A 7,222-nucleotide genomic window follows, 5' to 3' on the forward strand; every position below is an offset into this window, starting at 1 on the left:
CTTATTTCGTCTTTACTTTATCAGAGTCGATCTTAAATGATCACGTGTCGGCCTTTTTGTCTTTCTTGTGATCGCTTAAGCCTAAATAAAAGCTGTATTTCATCGCGTTGGTTACCTTGTAAAAACACTGATTGTTTTTGGAAGGGCGAACTTTGAAAAAAATGTCAATAAACTTGAGAGAAACAAACACAAATCGGTTTCCGCTAAAATAACATCCGTCGTGGATTTTGGTCGTTCAATCTCTCACTTCCCTCATTAGTCGCCCGACGGCGTCTTTGCATGCAGAAATTGTCTTTTTCAAAACAAAGATGTTGGCAGTAATTGAAGAAGAAGAAGAAGAAGAAGAAGATTATGACAATAAAAAAGGGAAAAGATGAAGAAAAAACGAAGAAAATAAGTACACAGAAGATGAGGAAGAAAAAGAAAAAGAAAAGGAAATCTGGGCAGCATAGCAGAAGGAAGTGAGGAGGAGAAGAAGAAAAAAAGAAAAGAGAAGAGGAACGGGAATGTAAAAGAGAAAGGAGGTCATAAAAAGAAATAAATTCGTGATGAGAAGAAGGAATAAAAAGAGGAAATAAAAAGAAAAAAAGAAAAAAGAAAAAGAAAAAAGAAGAAGCACGACGAAGAAATAAAAAAGAAGAAGAAGAAAGAAGAAATAGAAAAGAAGAAGAAGAAGAAGAGATACGATGATGACGAGTAGGTAAAAGCTTTGGGTTACCATTTAATGAATCTAAAATTAAACGATAAAACGATGTAAATCAAAAACGGTACAAATAAATATTCAAGAGATGATCATAAAACATTACAGATGGCAAAATAACCTCACAAGTTGCATCCGTTTGTCGTGTTTCAAGCTGAAATAAAATCATAGACGTTTTTTCGTTTTTTTTTACCAATCGTAACTTTTATCAACTACGCATCTCTAGATATTTATTCTTTCGGTCTTGGTTTTCGATTCATTGCAGTCTAAAACACTGTTGATGAAACTGCAGTAAAATGTTCATATCCTTATTCATAGAGATATAACTATCTAATCTTGGTCAGAGTATCTAAACTGTTGTTCGTGGGTGGCAGTGGCTAAGTGATTAACGACAAGGCCTAAAACCCCAGATGTGACAAGTTCGAATCCAGTTCATTCCATTGAAACACTTTCATAAAACCAACACGTGACTTTGTGCGTAACTTCGTGCAGAGGAACTAAATAAAATACCTCTATTATATAGGATAACAAGCTCTGCATTTTTTTCACCATTTTCTGCCTTGATTCGATTCTTTTCTGATTTTCAAATAATGGCTTTCTTGTGTGTTTTAAACTCTATAAGTCACTCCGTCGGTCGGTCTGTCCGTAACACTTTTGTGCTTGGCCTTTTTGGTTAAGATCAAAGGTCTGTTGTTAATAGATACTGTTCTTAGCATTTTAAGCTTTTCTTCGCCTTTTGGCCAAGATCAAAGTGTAGTATATGTTCTTACTACATGCTGTACTTATTATGATATGTAGTAGGGGATCACTTTTCTGTATTCATTTAATGCAAAATGATAACCTAATTTACAACCCGTCAGTCTCAAAGCCATTCAAGTCATTCTCCAGATCATTCAAGTTGTTTTTAAAGGATTCCTGTTATATTTTTAAGCATTCAAGGCATTCTTAAGGTCATTCAATTCATCCTAAAGTTCATTAACGTCATTCTAAGTCATTTACTTTTTATTTATTTAAGTCATTTCAGCCCATTTTTCGGTCATTTTAGTTTATCTTTTAGAATTTCATGTCAATCCTACATTCACGCATTCATTCATTACACGAGAGCACGCGACTAATGGCTATCGGCCTTGTTATGCTATAGCTGAGTAATGCATTGATTTTTTCTATATAGTTTGATGGCAGAAATTCCTCGATTTTAAAATTAAGTTATTACGAAAAAAAACTGTCCACCTTTTTATAAGCCATAGTTTGTAATGAACTGATAAAATAATTCATATCTTACTCAGCTTTAATCTATAATATTTGCCCTCTTTCATTGTATCCTTTTTGAACGCACTATTAATGTATACCGTGTATATCACTCTCGCTTCTGATCCACGTCTCTATCTATAAATATATAACTGTCGAAGAACAAAGAAACATTACGAAAATGGAATATAATGACACGCAAAAATACTATTTACCTCACAGCTAGACACTTTTTCTCACTAATATATAGTTGAATTTCTTGTTATAATTGTGAATTTTCTAGTTGTAAGTCGGCTTATGAAAGTTCTAAGTTTGCAATAAGCTGAACTTAATATCCCTCGGAATTTAAACGGTATTTAAAAATTTTGTTATATTTATATAACTATAAAACTCTGATAAACTTGCTTTATTTTGGACGTTTAAACCGTCCATCCGGTTTGTGAATTCCGGTTTCAAAAATACATGTAATTTAATCTCGTTGAGTAAAAAAACTGATTTAAATATAAATATACAATATATAAATATAATCATATTTTATAATCATATTTACTGCTTTTAGTAGTGCTCTTTTGGATTCTGACGATTTTTTAGCAAATATTTTCTCTTCAAGGGGGGTATAAACTTAGTTTTACTAGCGCTTTTAATAGGCCCTCCTTAATTTTAATTAGGGTTTGCATTAGTGCTCTGGAGGTTTCATGAGTTTTATTTTTTCACTCATCATTTAAAAAATGCTTTCTTAAACAATAAATTATCGTTCATTCTCCTCTAGGATCCTCCGACCACTCCGTCGTATCAGTTAAGATAAAAACGAAATGTAAGAAGCCCCCAGACGTACCCCTCCGCCGTACTGTATACCGATACTCTATGGCTGACTGGGATAGCTTCCGTACATTCATATCTGATATACCTCTGCACTCCATGTTTAAAAAGGAAGTGTCCTCTATAGTATCAGATCTGACCGAATAGTTAATTGTAGGCATAGACCAATTCATACAATTTAAAAAATTCCAACAAAAACCTAACAGCCAGCCATGGTTCTCCCCAGAATGTGCTGCTGCTATCGCGCACAGAAATCACTTTTTCCATAGCTACCAGCGTAATAGATGCACTGAGACTAAAGCTGTTTTCAGGTCTGCCAGCAACCACTGTAAAAGAGTAATAAAAAATGCAGGAGAGCTTTATGCATAGTCTGTTAAATCAAAAGTAGCTGATAAGCGGCTTGGATCCCACCAGTTTTGGCAAATAACAAATAGGATCCTGAACAGAAGTGTGCGTTCTATCCCAACCATTATCAATGGACCAGAGGTGATCTCGTCAGCGTCAGACAAGGCCAAACTATTTGCAAAGAACTTTGCAGCTAATTCTACCCTATGCGACGAAGGCCATCAACTCCCCATATTTCCTCCTATAACACAGAACAAGCTAGGTAACATACAAATATCCGTGCATGAGGTCGCCAAGCTAATAAAAAACCTAGATTCCAGTAAAGCAACTGGCCCTGATGGCATCCCATTTATAGTGTTAAAAAAGCTTCAACCAGAACTTGCTCCCATACTTACGAAAATATTTAATTGTAGGCATAGACCAATTCATACCATCTAAAAAAATTCCAACAAAAACCTAACAGCCAGCCATGGTTCTTCTTAAGGAGAAGTGCTTTCCGACCCCCTGGAAGACCTCATCAGTTTCCCTGTATTTAAGAATTCAGGTGATAAGTCCTCTCCCTCTCAGTACAGACCAATAAGTCTCCTGTGTGTCATGAGTAAGTTGCTGGAATCCATATTAAATAGAGAAATAGTCAACCACCTCAGCAGGAATAACCTTCTTAGTGACACACAATATAGTTTCCGCTCTGCAAGATCTACCGCAGATGTGCTGATGGTTATATCCCACAGGATTAGTGAATCTCTTGACAAAGGCTTCCTTTCTAGGGCAATTGCTCTTGACATACCAAAGGCCTTCGACAAGGTATGGCATAAGGGTCTACTTCACAAGATTTCCAGCTACGGTATAACTGGAAATGTTTCCTCAATCATTAAATCATTTCTCTCCAATAGGCTCATAAGAGTAGTGGTAGATGGACAAAAATCGGAGGCCTGCAATATAAATACTGGAGTCCCTCAGGGGTCAATCCTGGGCCCAACTCTCTTCCTGATCTACATCAATGACCTCTCTAAACACATACTTAAATCATTCGTTGACATCTATGCTGATGACACGACCATCTACGGCAACACATCAAAGGCTGTAAATGACAAAGTTCTCTCTGATTCTCTCTCCTCTGATCTCGAGCGCGTGGTTCAGTGGGGGAAGATGCGGCTGGTTACCTGTAATGCATCCAAAACCAAACTCCTATCCTTACATCATCAACGCTCTGATCCCCATCTGGCATCAATTGTGATGGATGGCTCTCGTCTGGGTGAGGCCCCGTGTTTTTACAAGCTTCTGGGTTTGACCTTTACTCCTGATCTGAAATGGAACACGTACATCAAGTCTGTTGCCCAGGTCGCTGGAAAGATGGTGGGATCCTTCTACCGCTCCAGAAAATATCTCACTACTGATGCAATTCTCTATCTATATAAAAGCCAAGTAGGTCCAAGGATGGAATACTGTTGCCATATCTGGGCAGGAGCTGCCAAAAACAGCCTATCATGCCTTGACAGAGTACAAAACAGACTTCGTGGTTTAGTGGGGGATGCCCTTTTCTCTACCCTGACACCCCTCTCCCACAGAAGAGACGTTGCGAGCCTATCCTTGTTTTATCGTTATTTTCATGGCAGGTGCTCGTCTGAACTCCAATCCCTGGTCCCCCCTCGCAAATCTTTCACGAAAAACACCCGTCTAGCTGAATCCACTGTGAAAAATTTCCCCCACTCAATATCTGTGCCTAAATCAAAACGCGGATTCCATGAACAAAGCTTCTTTCTTAGAACTGCACGCCTGTGGAACTCTGTTCCGTCTGCCTGCTTCCCTCCGGACTACAACTTGGATGTCTTCAAGTCCAATGTTAACAAATTCCTAATGAACCGCCCCCTTAAGTAAACACTTCATCAAATCTCCACACTAACGTAATGTACTTGCAATAACCCTTATCCCTGAGTGGCTTCCGGGCCTTGATAAGTGGTGATCACTGTGTAAAAAAATAAATAAATAAAAAAATAAAAAATAAAAGACAATATAATCTCAAAATCACTTTTTATTTTGAACATTTTTCATCTTAACCTTCAAGGGACAAGGGGTAAACTAGTTTAATATAATTTTTATAAAATGGGCTACGTTTATTTAGATTATATATATATATATATATATATATATATATATATATATATATATATATATGTGGGGGTATATATATATACATATATATATATATATATACATATATATATATATCCAGGGTCACTGCTTCCGCTAGTGAAGAATCTCTCAGCTTATTTTCGAGCGCAGTGTGAAACGCAATGATGCTGTCGTTGTTCTTCATTGCAGCCGTGTTGAGACTACAACGTAGTCTTGGCTTACGTGGTGCAGGTTTCTTGTTCGGGAGATCGAGTTGTGTCAGCACGAATGAGTGGTCGGTATCACCATCGGCGGAGTGGTAGGTTCTTGATCGTTTGACAGAACCGATGTCTCTTTTTCTACACAATGCAAGATCCAATTGGTGTCAATGTTCGGAACGAGGGTGTTTCCAAGAGACGATGACACATTTTCTGTTTGAACCAGGTGTTTGCAAACTGCGATGCATGACGCTGCAGTCACATCCTTTGGAACAAGCGGCCGCCTTGCGAAGACTTGATAGCTGAGAATGCAGAAATCTTAGAACCTCTACTACTGTCCAAAAACGATGCTCATAAGAACTATATGAGCAGGCCGAAACGCAGCACCCTGTCCAAGCTGAAAGAGGCTCGCCAGTCAATTCAAGAAAGCTGCTCGGCACTGTGCAAACAACTACTGGAACAATCTGTGCGACGAAATCCAGACTGCTATTGACTGTGGTAAACAACGTGTGATGTACCGTGGACTCCGGAAGGCAACTGGACCGAGCGCAAAGAAAGTTTGCCCTTTAAAATCTACTACAGGGAAGCTCATCACTGATCCTATGAAGCAGCTTGAACGCTGGGCGTATCACTACTCTGTACTATAAGGCGAACCGTCACAGTTTTAAATTCCACTCCGAACTTCGACACCCTAGTCGAACTGGACAACTTTCCAACTATGTCAGACCTCGAAGTAGCTCTCCAACACACGAATGTAAGGAAGGCCCCAGGTACCGACGAGATTCCAGCAGACCTGCTCAAGTGTGATAAGTTCCTGCTCCCGCACTTGTACGACCTCCTCTGCACCAAATGGCGAAACGGGAAATTTCCAACAGCTATGAAAGATACTAAAATTGTCACTTTATTCAAGAAAGGAGATAAAAGAGATTGCAATAACTACCGTGGTATATCTTTACTCAGTGTCACCGGCAAAGTCTTTGTCAGAGTGCTCCTTCCAAGGCTCCAGCAGATCGCAAACCGCGTTTATCCTGAATTGCAATGCGGCTTCCGCAGCGGGCGTTCAACCACGGATATGATATTTTCAGTGCGTCAAATCCAGGAAAAATGCAGAGAACAACGTAGACCTCTTCATATCGCATTTGTTGACTTGACGAAAGCATTTGACATGGTCAGTAGAGATGGTCTGTTTAACATCCTACAAAAGTTGGGCTGTCTACCAACTTTTCTTAGTTTGATAAGATAGCTCCATGATAACATGACAGCCGCAGTCGAGGGTGACATGTCTGACAACTTCCCCGTGTGCAGTAAAGTCAAGCAGGGTTGTGTGTTGGCTCCCACACTGTTTGGCATCTTCTCAGTTCTTCTGGACCACGCTTTTGGATATAACGAGGACGAAGACAGTGTGTTCCTTCATACTCGCTCTGATGGAGAACTTTTAACTTGGGTCGCCTACGCGCCAAAACCAAGATTTGAAAAGTCCTAATACTTGAGCTGCTGTTTGCAAACGATGCTGCATTGGTCTCGCACTCCACAATTTGATTCCAACGGCTGCTTGACAAATTGACCACTGCTTGTGCGGACTTCGCACTGGTAATCAGTGTGAAGAAGACAGTTGTAATGCATCAGGGTGACGCCTCATTAATCACCATCAATGGCCACGAGCTAGAGACTGTCGAGAACTTTGCGTATCTTGGATCCAACATCAACAAGGGAGTATCCGTTGAACAGGAGCTACAAACGCGCATAAGTAGAGCAGCGTCTACTTTCGACCGACTATGTG

This window comes from Euprymna scolopes, chromosome 24 (genome assembly GCF_053919585.1).
Source record: "Euprymna scolopes isolate OS-2025 chromosome 24, ASM5391958v1, whole genome shotgun sequence".
Lineage (NCBI taxonomy): Eukaryota > Metazoa > Mollusca > Cephalopoda > Sepiida > Sepiolidae > Euprymna > Euprymna scolopes.